At 35.7% G+C, this 13,173-nt stretch overlaps 1 pseudogene; it reads left to right on the top strand.

Annotated features, from left to right (window-relative positions):
• The first annotated feature begins 862 nt into the window (after positions 1-862).
• On the top strand, positions 863-2,166 carry LOC119506842 (annotated as a pseudogene).
• The last annotated feature ends 11,007 nt before the right edge of the window (positions 2,167-13,173 follow it).

Raw genomic sequence — 13,173 nt, 5'->3', positions numbered from 1 at the left:
ATATCATAGATGCTATAAGAGACACTTATAACTTATTATTTTAGTTTATGTTACCTAAACGTTCTTAGTCTCAGTTTCTTTATCTGTAAAATAATAAATCTCTTCTAATTTTCCATCATGGATCCTAACATCACAAAATATATTTATCTATTTTAAAAATGATATTTTGCTGTTGAAAATGTCCTTAAAATGCCAAGTGTTAAGTATCAACATCTTTGATGTCAGTTTTGCAAAGGATCATAAAATCATCAGCATTTTATGGTCTTAAAATCATATATTTAAGCAATAGCAAGGGATATTATCCCAATATAACCTTTTCTATTGGCTAGAAATATAGTTATTCTGAATATTCGACTGTACTTAATGCTAAAAAAATACTTTAAATCATTTTCTGAATATAAGCCAGCTATTTTTCAGTACCAAAGGAAAGAGTTGATTATTGTACTTAAGAAATTGAGTTTTCATCCTGCTACCTCTCGTTGGTAGATTTTCTTCTATTAGGAAAATCAGGCAATCACAAAGGATTTTCTGTGAGCAATATAGGTGGACAGTTGTAAGTAATTTGCATATTTTCATCAAAGTTAAAATATTCTCTATATTTCCACCTATAGTTTGTTGCTGTGTGAAACTAATGTTATTTATACATGCATTTATAATAATAATAACAAAATATTGTGCTAACACAAATGGACAAAAAAAGACTCCATTTAAGAAGATTATTCTCATTTTAAAAATCTACGAGGCTCGGTTGGAGGGAGAAAGTCTGGCGGAAGGAGCCGTGAAGAGTGAGGAGGCACGAGAGAACAGTGTCTCAAGGCACCAGCGGGTGTAGGTTGCCTGGAGGTTCTCCCCCAGGCGGATGATGGACAACCAGGGAAGGAAGGTGGGGGCCTGCGACAACAGCACCTGCCCTGTGAAGAGTGGATACGCAGGCTCTAATATTCTAGAACACCTCTTCCCAGCTTTGGTTGGGAGACCTTTTACCATATCAGCCACCAAAGTGAAATCAAGGATCTTATGGTTGGTGATGAGACAAGTCAATTATGCTCGTTAGACGTCAGCTACCCTATGGAAAATGGCATAGTCCGAAATTGGGATGACATAAAACTCCCGTGCGACTATACATTTGGACCAGAGAAACTTAATATAGATACCAGAAATTGTAAAATCTTGCTAACAGAACCACCTGTGAAACCGACTGAAAACACAGTTGTAGAGGTAATGTTTGAAACAGACGACTGTAGAGGTAATGTTTGAAACTTACCAGTTTTCTGGCGTGAATGTAGCCATCTAGGTGGTTCTTACTTTGTATCTCAAGGTTTATTGACTGGTGGGTGTAGTGGTGGACTCAAGCGATGGGGTAACTCACATTTGCCCAGTGTACTAAGGCTTTTCTCTCACTCTGCTGACCTGGTTACTGGATATGCCGGGAGAGATATTTCCAGATATCTTATCAATCTGCTTCTGTTGAGAGGATATGCCCTCAACCATTCTGCTGGTTTTGAAACTGTTTGCATGATTAAAGGAAAACTGTGTTGTGTGGAATATAATATTGAGTAACAGCAGAAACTGGCCTTAGAAACCACAGTATGAAGTGAATATTATACACTCCCTTATGGCCACATTATCAAAGATGGGGGAGAGAGATTTGAAGCACCAGGAGTTTTATTTCAGTCTCACTTCATCAATATAGAGGGGGTCGGTGTTGCTGAATTGCTTCATAACACAATCCAGAGGCTAGCATTGATACCACATCTGAATTCTATAGCACATTGTGCTTTCTTGGGGATCTACTATGTATCCTGGGCTGCCATCATGGTTGGAACATGAATTTAAACAGCTTTACTAAGAACGAGTTTTAAAAGGAGATGTGGAGAAACTCTAAATTTAAGATCCTCATTGAAGACCCACCTCACAGAAAGCACATGGTGTTCCTGGGTGGTGCCATTCTAGCAGATATCACGAAAAGACAAAGACAACGTTTGGATGACCCGACAAGAATACCAAGAGAAGGGTGTTCGTGTTCCCGAGAAACTTGGTGTGACTGTTCAACAAGCTATAAAGCTTTTTCCCATCACACCCCTAACATTTTCTTTTTTCCTTTATTGCAAATCTTTGAACTCATTTAACTTCATGACATGGAAGAGGTCTCTCTGTGCCCTTTGACTGGAAAGATCAGGTTTTATTCTGGCATCATGGAGGGGGGGGGCTTTGTTAAATTTTTCTTAATGTGGGTAAATCTGCCTGTTGTATTCAACCACTTCCCTGCAAACGGAACCAAGAGGACAAAGGGTCCTGTCCGCTGTACTGGTCTTCTAAGTAGGCATTTAGATCATTTCTCTAGGCTTCCTATTTTCCCTTTACTGCTCTAATGCTGCTAATTTTAGTCTTTAGCACACTCGGTGGTGTGCCCTTATTAGCATAAGAAAAACTTTAACCGGAGCTTTCACGTATTACTGGGGTAGGGGTGGTAAGGGTAATGAACCCTATGTAGCATTACCTCTGTAGGATGGCACTTTAAACAGTTACTGCTGCAAATTTAAGCAAGTAAAGCTTCAACTATCAGCATCTTAGGGAAATATCAGGCTCAGAACGAAAGTATTTTGGGTGGAGTTTTGTGTGGGAGAGGGAAGAGGTGGTCTTTTGATTTTGATTTTTGAGCTTTTCTGCTCAGGGGTATGTAAGATGAACTTTATTTACCGTGCTTTCATTTGGCAGGTTTTCTTCTAATTTTGGTATGCTTGGAAATATTTCCATTTGGTATAAAAAGCAAGTGTGGTAGTCCATTACCTTGTGGCTTTGGGATTTACTTGTTTTTTAAAACCAACCATGTCAGCTAGGACTAGACTCGGTAGAATCTATCAGTGGAAAAGTAACATTTAAAAATATTTTCGGAAATTCAAATTACAGATTTAAAAGGGCTTAAAAGCTGGTATTTTCTAAATGCTTCTGTTTATCCAGAAGCATTGATCTAACCCAGTGCCAAGTACCATTCTGGCAAATTATTCTTTTTATATAACTGACCAGTGCTTATTTAATAAAACAGGCAGATACAAATAGTCATTGGCATTAGATTGTAATTGTTGGGTTAAAAATAATATTGGAATATGCGACTTGTTGCCAGTTGGTTAATTTCATTAGTTTTTTTGTTTATGTTTGTTTTGATTTGAAACCTGCAAGTAGAGTAAAATCTATTTAAAGAGTTGTCCCCCCTCAAGAAATCAAGTTTTAATGTTGTATTTGTATTGAAAAACTAATCATAAATGCTAATTCTCAGCCATCTTTTATACATGAAAGAAAAGTTGTTGGTGTTTTGTAAATGTTTAACAGACTTTACTGCCTATGTCAGAAAATCATATTTGTGAGTTCTATTGGTATTGCTTGGTATCAGAAAAAAAAATATCAGATATTACTTAGACATGAGTTCTTTCTAAATTTGGAAAATAAAGTAATAAGAAGTTGTATGACAATGAGTAGAAAAGGCAGATTCTGGGGGAAAAATGTTTTTCATTATTTCAAAACATTCTTTACTACTAATGGCTTTGAAAGAAGAAATTTAATTTAGGAGTGACTGAAATCAGAGTAATTATTGGCTTTAGACTCTTTTCTGTGAGAAAATTTAAAAATCATTAATGTGAAATAAACAGCAAAAGAAGGGTTAGTTATAATTATTGCAGCTTTTGTTAATATTAAGTAATTTTTGTCTGTTTACCTCAATTTGAACAAGTAAAAGAAGTTTGCCTGCATGCTGGACAGGCTTTAGTACACGACTAGCCCATGAATAACAGCTACTAGATTTTAGGAATGTGGATCTCAGAGTCACTCTGGAATTCTAAAGTGTTCCTAAATCACATTTTTAGTAAATACTCCCAGCCTTTTGAGTACTGGTCTTGTTAGAGGACACATATGTAGAATCTTATATAGTAACCACTGGCTGTTCATTTCAGGTATATGGATTGACTCCTGGCCTTTGGTCGTGAATTAAAAAACATGAGGGTAGAAAACTACAAAGAATGGGATGGACTCTTAAATGAAACAATGAAAAAACATTTATCATTTGTCTCTTGAAAGTAGAATTTGGTTTTAATTTCATAATTCTCCTAGCAAATATGACAGTTAAAATGGTATATTAATATGTATATATATATATTGTAATTTAAAAATTCCATTGTATAATTTTTCTATTCCAAGTTGAAATAATGCATTTAGTAGTTTTGGGGGTGGAGGAGAATTATGTTTAATCAGAGTTGTTGTCAGGTATTGGTCCCACAGAAATTTAGAGATTTTCTTTTTTAAAAGAGATTTTTTTTTTTTATCTCTTAGAAACCATTGTCACTTCAATTTCCAGTAATTACTAAAATTCTTTTATTTTTAAATTAGAATTGTCAATGCTTTGACCTTTGAGAAGGGTTTTGTAGAAATAGGTTCTACTTTTAAATTTTTCTTTAAAACATGGTATTGGATGTTGTTCTGATTTGCTAATGCTGCCAGAATGCAAAACACCAGGAATGGATTGGCTTTTATAAAGGGGGGTTACTGGTTACAAATTTACAGTCTGGCTTTTATAAAGGGGGGTTATTGGTTACAAATTTACAGTCTGAAGGCCATGAAAATATCCAAATTTAGGTATCGACACCAGTATACCTTCACTGAAGGATGGCCAAAGGTGTTCAGAAAACCTCTGTTAGCTGGGAAAGCATGTGGCTCGCATCTGCTGATCCTGGGCTGTGTTTCCAAATGACATTCTCCAAAATGTCACCATAAGCTTTCAGCAGCCATCTTCAAATTTTCTCTCTAAGCTGCAGCTGCTCTCAGCTGCTCTGAGCTCCTTCTGAGTGTGAACTCTTTTAAAGGACTCCAGTGATTTAATTAAGACCCACCCTGAATGGGTGGGATAACACCTCCATGGAAATTATCTAATCAAAGTTCTCACCCACAGTTGATTGAGTCACATCTCCATGGAAACAATCAATAGGTTTCAACCTAATCAACACTAATAAGTTTGCCCCCACAAGATTGCATTAAAGAACATGGCATTTGGGGGGACATAATTCATCCAAACTGGCACAGATGTTAACTTTTACATAGTTCTGAGCACTGTTAACAATATCTGGAAGGTATTTCAAGAGATCATTGGAAAGCTAACATTCTAAATTTAACATGAACACACTTCTTTTTGACTCAGAAAATAAAATCGAATCAGATTTTTCCAAGTTAAAAAAAATCTATGGGAAAAATTACTTATCAATGTTTCCTTTGTAAACTGTAGTACAAGAAGATGATAAAAATCAGATAACATATTTCCTTCTAGATCTGCTGGCAGAACAAAATTTAGAACAAAACTACTGAAATATATTAAACATGCAGAACTAGAGCAATTTTAGATAAGCTATCTAAGAACCATTTTGGTTTTCACATTATTTTAACCAGAATTATCAAGCTGTTTATTCTTGATTTTTCAGTGTGTTACACCAAATTGACTGAAGGATTTGTTCACTGCTTGTGGAAGGATAAACTAATGTTTGGAAACTTAGATCAAGAAAGCAAACAAATATTTGGACAAACAAACACATACACATTGGGGCCTACAAAACTTTCTGTACAATATTCATTTATCTAATAAATCCATCCAAACATTGCTATTTATCAAAATTCCAAACCAATATATTTAGGGTCAAAACTTATTGAAGAAACACAAATTTTGTTTCATGTTCTTTTTTGTTTAAACCTCTGAGGAAGATGAAAAAGAAAGTACATTTTTGTTTTGCTTTGTTTTCCTTTCAAGATGTGAATTCTCTATTTGGGGTAGGGCATGGTTAGGGCAATTAGCAATATTTTGGTGTTAGGAAGACATGGGAAGATTCAAAGTTTGGGAAAGTTGTTTAAATCCTCTGAAACTTATTTTCCTCATTTAGAAAATGCAGATAATAATCATAACTATTTCAAAGTTTTATGGGTAGTAAAATGGTTAGCATAGTTCCTGATACTTAATAATTGCTTAAAAGTGTTCTGCATTATAAGTTGCACTACTATTATTAACACTGGGTGCCATTCAGTCCACAATAAATTAAAATTTAACATAATTATGTGAATTTTTAATCAGAGACAAGGAAGATTGTCATCATAGGTTGGGGGTTGAAATGTATTTTCAAGTATTCTCAACTAAAGAGTCAACCAGAAATTCTATTGTATATTAAGCACAGATAATTGCAGTGACAATGATAATTATTATTTGGCCAAGTAGTGAAACCAAAGATGGATATTAATCTATAGAGAAAGCAAAACATTTTTGGAAAAATCATTCCCTTCATTCATTACATTCCCTGTCCATACATGGTAAATTTGAGGATAAAAACAAAAGAAGGAAGACTGAAAAGGGAGAAAAGAAAAGATGATTGTGTTTCTTCATATTCACAGACCACAACGGTTCAGAAAAGAACAGACTGATGCATGCATGCATAAGAAGAATATAATTATTTGACTTTTCAGGGAAATCTGATGTTGAACCTTTTTTCCCTCCTACTTGTGAAGAAAAACTGGCTACAGTTGCTCTGGCATAGCTACCCTTGATGATGATTCACTATTCTCCATGGGCTCTATGGATGATGAAATGATGACAGAGAGGTGAAGCTATGTAGGGTGTACCTGTTTGGATATATTATGCCCCCCCAAAGCCATTGTTTTAATTCAGCCTTGTGTGATATTTGGATTAGGTTGTTTCCATGGAGATGGACTCACCCAACTGTAGGTAATACTTTGGATCAGATTATTTCCATGGAGGTGTGGCCCCACCATTTAGCATGAGTCTTGATTAGTTTACTGGAGTCCTTTAAAAGGAGTAGACCCAACATCAACTGATGAAAAGAATGGTGAACTGTTGTGTGCATACAATGGAATATTGAGCAAAAGGAGTGAAGCTGTGAGACACATGATGAGGTGAATGGATCCTGTAGACAGCATTTTAAGTGAAGTATTCCAGGAACAAAAAGACAAACATTACAGTGCCTCACCAATATGGACTAACTACATTTGTAAACTCAGAATTGAATCTTGGAGAACAGCTTATCATGGGAACGCTTGTTGTAATAGTCCCTAGATTGTAAGCTCTTACAGCAGTCACATCTATTCCTGAATTGTAATGGCTATCTCCAGATTCCGAGATGCTGATCCCTTTGTGTATAACCTGGTTGGTCTCTGGGACTTTGGTTATCTGTATGACACCTGAAACTCAGAGCTAGAGCTCAGCAGATATGAATGTCAGTATTAGCACATACAGCAACTGTTAAAAAAGCTGAAGAAGAGTCCAGACTTCAATTAGAGATATGAATGAAGCAAATCTGGTTAGAACTAAGGCAAATCAGGCCAAAGGGTAAAGGACAATGCTGACTGTGTTTTAAAACTTCAACTGCTGTGTGAGACCAAGGGAAGAGATTTTTATATGGTGCAAGATATATATCTTCTACAGCACACTAAAAAATTTAACTTGTACTTGTTTATTCAAACACCATAATTACCTGGAACTTTGAATAGTAAGTGAGATCTGGTAATTTGTACAGGTTAGCATGAAATAGTGTCACATCCCAAAGTAATTTGGGCAGAGAATAAAAATATATATGCAGGCACCCCCATGAGGAGCTGGGGGGAAATGCAGAAATGTTGGACATCCCCACCTGGGTTATTAGTGATATTCTCACAACCATTGAGGACTGACAATTTGGTGTGCCAAGCCCTCGATCTTGTGGCTTGCCCTTATGAAGCTTGTTACTACAAAGCAGAGGCTAGGCCTACTTTTAATTGTGCCTAAGAGTCTCCCCCAGATAGCCTCTTTGTTGCTCAGATGTATCCCTGTCTCTTTAGCTAAACCAATTAGGCAGGTGAATTTACTGCCCTCTCCACTACATATGTTCTGACTCCCAGGGGTGTAAATCTCCCTGACAACACAGGATATGACTCCTGGGGATGAACGCGGGCCTAGCATCATGGGATTGAGAAAATCTTGACCAAAAGGGAGAAGCAAAATGAAACAAAATTAAGTTTCTGTGGCTGAGAGATTTCAAATGGAATTGAGAGGTCACTCTGGAGGGCATTCTGTTGCACGATAAGGATAACACTTTTTAGGTTTTAATATATTGGAATAGCTAGAAGGAAATATCTGAAACTATCAAACTGCAACCCAGTAGCCTTGAATCTTGAAGACGATTGTATAACTATGTAGCTTACGTGGGGTGATGGTTGGATTGTGAAAACCTTGTGGCTCCTACTTCCTTTATCCAGTGTATGGATGGTTGAGTAGAAAAATGGGGACAAAAACTAAATGAAAAATAGGGTGGAATGGGGGAGATGATTTGGGTTTTCTTTTTTGCTTTTATTTTTTATTCTTTTTTTTAATTCTTTCTGGTATAAGGAAAATGTTCAAAAAACTGATTGGGGTGATGAATGCACAACTGTATGGTGGTACTATGAACATTTGATTGTACACCATGGATGATTACATGGTATGTGAATATATCTCAATAAAACTGAATTGAAAATAAAAAAAAAGAAGTAGACCCATGTGCTTGCAGATGCTTTGAGATGCTGGCTCAGCATTTGCTCCTGAGAAGCTGAGAGGACAAAACACCCCAAGAGCAGCCAATAGAGACTTTTGGAGAAACACTTGGGAGCTGACACTTGGAAATGCTTGGAGATGTTTGGAGATGCTAAGCTAAGGACATCCTGGGGCTGAGAGGAGCTGAAACACGACCCTGGACCAGCAGACGGCAACCACGTGCCTTCCCAGCTGACAGAGGTGTACCCGACTCCATCGGCCATTCTTCAGTGAAGGTATCCTCTTGTTGATACCTTGGTTTGGACACTTTTAAGGCCTCAGAACTGTAAATTTGTAACCAAATAAACCCTCTTTATAAAAGCCAATCCATTTCTGGTATTTTGCATATTGGCACCATTAGCAAACCGGAACATAGGGATAGTTTATTCAGGGTGTAAATTAGCAAAGGTAGCAATTCTTCTTGAACCTTTCTGCATATGAATCACCTGTGGAATTTGCCAAAATGTAGTAGGTCTGATTTGGGGCCTGAAGTTCTGCATTTCACACACATTTCCAGGTGGCCCTGCTGCTCATGCAGCAGATCAGCAAACCAACATTGATCATCAAGGGTCTGAAGGATTCCTAAGGTATCGTCACAAATTTGGATCAGATTAATATGAGTCCCAGGACTTTTCCAACTCAGATCCTTAGAATTTGTATTTTTTTCTTTTATTCCTACCTTCTTTTTTGAAAAAATAAGTGTGGCCAAAGCTGGTAATCTCTTGCAATTCTTGCTGAAGTTCATGAAGAGTGAAGTGACAGGACACCAAGCACATTACCAAGTGAATTTTAGAGTTAAAGATGCTCGTGTTTGCGTCAAGTACATTGTGAAATAAGCAGAATATTAATGTAATAAATAGTAACTTTTCTACAGTTTTAAATAGTTCAAATACATTTCCACTCTATTTTAAGAAAATTTGTGGTGTTTTAAACCACACTGATTGACATAGTCTGGAACAGTCAGTGATACAGCTGAGCTGGAATTTGTTAAAGGGCCATAAAAATAAGCAGTTATGGCCTAGAGGAGGCTACGTTAATATATATAATGAATGCTTAGCCATGGTTGCCAAGCATTTTTCTAGGTCTTCTGCCAAATTGGCAATTGACGATAGTATTGTTTAGGCATTAGTTTTCTTATTTTAGAATGAGGAAGCCTAAGCTCAAATAGATTAAATCATTTATTCAAGTTCCCAAAGTTAGCAAGAACAAAGTCAGGACTCAAATTCAGGTTTCCTTATTCCAAGTCTCTTATTCTTTTGACAAATGTACCTGAGATTAGTGCAAAGACTTTCCCTGATGCATCAATGCATTCAGCTAGCCATCCGTAACTTCCATTCCGATTTCTGTGGGGAATTGACAGTAAAAGTTTGTGCTTGTTCTAGGTTTCTTTGCTGAAGTTCAGTGTCCTGACACACTCCTTACTTCTCCTTAATTTTGACAATAAGTTTTATTCTGTGCCAATGCTTCTTAATTTTATAGCACTTCTGTTTTATTGCATCCTGCATCTAATATTTGTTAATCTGATGTCAGTAAATAAATATTGTTTTTAAGTTAATCCTCAACAACTTATATAAAAATATATATTTCCCCTTAATTCTTAGTCTCTTTAAATTACCATCCATAATGGATCAGGGTTGACAAAATTATTAATCTCAGGGTAAAATCTGAAAATATGAATTTTCTTTATATTTTAAAAGACATTAGAACATTTCTGGAGCATTCAAGGAATATAAATATTTTGACAATATTTTATCTTCCTATCTGTAGTAAATACACACACACACACACATATATTTCAAGGTAACAAAATGTTTTGACTTTCCTTTTATATCACAGCCACAGTAACTGAATCAGAAATGTAAATATTCAAAAGTTACCTATTTACCAGTGTTAACAACAATTTCACATTGTATGCAGTGACAAATAAACTATGCAGCAAAGCAACATAATTCTATTTTTCCCTTTTTTTCTGATTTTTCCAGAAGAGATTTTATTCAAATATCTCATTTTTTGATGTTGAAAGGAAGAATATAATAAGAATTTCCATCCATATCTTACTCAGAGAATTAGAGAGTAAATTTTTTGTGTGCAGTCAAGATAAAAAATCTGTAGTCATAAGCAAAGCCAAAAATATTGAGTTCACCCTTTTTTAACCTAATAATTGGAGTCATGATCTTAGCATAGAATAAGGGCAAAATATATAGACTTTCATCCATAGAAAATGTTGGCTTCTAATATAGAATATTTCTAAATGTCAGCTCTCCTTAAATGTCTGCTTTTCTCTAGCAGTGGCATTAGCCCTGCTAGAAGTGTTTCCTAATGCAGTCTAATTGACAGTGCGAATGTGAGGACAGCCACCTCACTGCCCCTTCTGCTAACCATCAGGGCTGCCTCCCCTGACTGAGAACTGTTGATGATTTCAGTTATGATGAAGTCACAGGGTCATTGGCTGGGTACTTTTCAAATGAACATGATCACATTTCCAAAGGTTCATTCTTATCATTTTATATGGGATGTCATCACTTACAAGGCAATGTGAGATGAGAAGTGCCTTGTCTTAATAGGATACTAAAAATCTTTTCTAAAAAAATTAAGACCTTGAAGAACTTCCAGTATCCGGGAAAACATGAGTTATGCAATTTATCGTCTTTTATTTGAGTCAGTACCCATACAATTATGTTTTGGTGGGAAGGTATATTTTAATAGCAGTGCATTCATTTTCACTGTATCTATCTTATCTGTCTATTTAGTTATGAATAAAAAGTAATTTTTATAAGCAAGGAATCTTTTAAAAGGTGCATAAAACTTCATTTTAGATTTACAAAACCTTGAATAATTTAAAAGTCCCTAGCTTATCATATATATATGCATATATTCATATATAGTACTAAAATTACAATTTATAAGTAAAACTTGAAAATTTTATGAGAAATCTATTTAAATATCCATCACATTCTCTTCATCGGCCAGTCTTTTGAACCTATTATATTGGCAGTATGTTGTTTATTTTTATTAATTGTCCTGGGTTGTTGAAATTATTGTTGACAGATAGCAGGGGAAATCACAACTTTGTATTTGCAGGTGGGACAAAATTACTCATTTATTCTATGTGATGTATTATTCTTTGTAAAACAGAAGTGATGTCGTTTATAGTTGAAGAAACATGTATCACAGTCTAAATTTAGAGTGCCATCTAGTGATGAGCAACAGTTGCTTCAATAAATTATGGAATTGAAGAAAAAAATTGTATAATGTTAACTTCAATGTAAATTTCTTTAATATGAGTAAAGTGACATAGAAGAGACACAATGAATATAATAGTCAAATAACACGATAATTGAAAAAAAACTTTAAATTACCAGGCATTTTGAGCTTGAAAAATATTTAAAAATTCATGCAATATGTCTGATCTTGGTCTAACCTTAGTAACAGAGAATTTGCATGTATATTAGGAGCCAATATACACGGATAGAGTAGGCTGTCTGCCTCCCAACCAGCCATGTGCTCAGGGGACCCCTGATGTCAGCAGCTGGTTCAGAAGGCTGAGGTGTTGAACTGGTGCCATGATTGACCAGTCAGTCTTCTCCAGGAATGGTCTCATTTGGCCCAGTCATGGATTCTCTTGAGCTGAGCATCTACCATTTTTGGAAGCTTTGTACCTTTCCTAGACATTGTGTGTGTGCAAAATCAGTGTTTTTAATGAGATTGGGGTGAGAAGGCCAAAAGGCAGTGGAAGTAGGTAAAAGGGAGTTCCCTGGATCCCTATCTAGATGGAATTATTTTTTGTGTTCAATGCTTAATAAATCCCTTATTCTCTAAAGAAAACAAAACAAAACAAAACACAAATATTTTAATTCAAGCACAGTGGGTAGTGTTTGTTATTAAATTATTGAAGTTAATTACCATTCACTAGCAATATTCAGAGTCTTCTTGGTACACAATTGGTTCACAACAAATGATTATTGAGTGACCAAATCAGAGAATGCATAAAGAATAAGTGTTTCAATTTCTTTTCAAAATACGAATATAAAATGGTAACAATCAACAGTAGTAAAAAATTGAAACTACTCTTTTAAAGAATTTGTCCAGTTTGAGCATTTGCTCTTTTGACTGAGCAATTAAGTGATTTTCTGTAAGGTCTTATACTATACATTAAGTCTTTGAAATTCAATATCATAATTCATGAAAAAGAATGGAAGGAAAATGCAGAAGGTTGGGAAGGGAAAGAAATGGAAGAAAGAGAAAATGAAATGGAATGAAAGATCAGAGAAGAGAGAGTAAGAAAGGGACAAGAGAGGAAGATAAAATTACTAATGGGCTGCTATGGTGCCAGATGCCCTGACACATATTACTTCATTATTTTCTAAACCATATCTAAAGCTCATTTAATACATGGTAACTGAGTCCTTTTTTGTTTGGGGGGGGGGGGTGTACCAAATTACTTTACCTGAAGGAATGGTACAAATGAAAGAACTTGGTGAACGCTGGTACAACTTATGGAAAAGGTAAAGGTAAACCCAACATGCATGCACTGCCGTGGTGAACACAGAAGTCACCCTGTGGCTCTGGGGAAGACAGTATAAGGC

Source organism: Choloepus didactylus, chromosome 12, assembly GCF_015220235.1.
Source record: "Choloepus didactylus isolate mChoDid1 chromosome 12, mChoDid1.pri, whole genome shotgun sequence".
Taxonomy (NCBI): Eukaryota; Metazoa; Chordata; class Mammalia; order Pilosa; family Megalonychidae; genus Choloepus; species Choloepus didactylus.
Note: the sequence above shows the minus strand (reverse complement) of the source record. Positions and strands in the feature narration are given on the sequence as shown.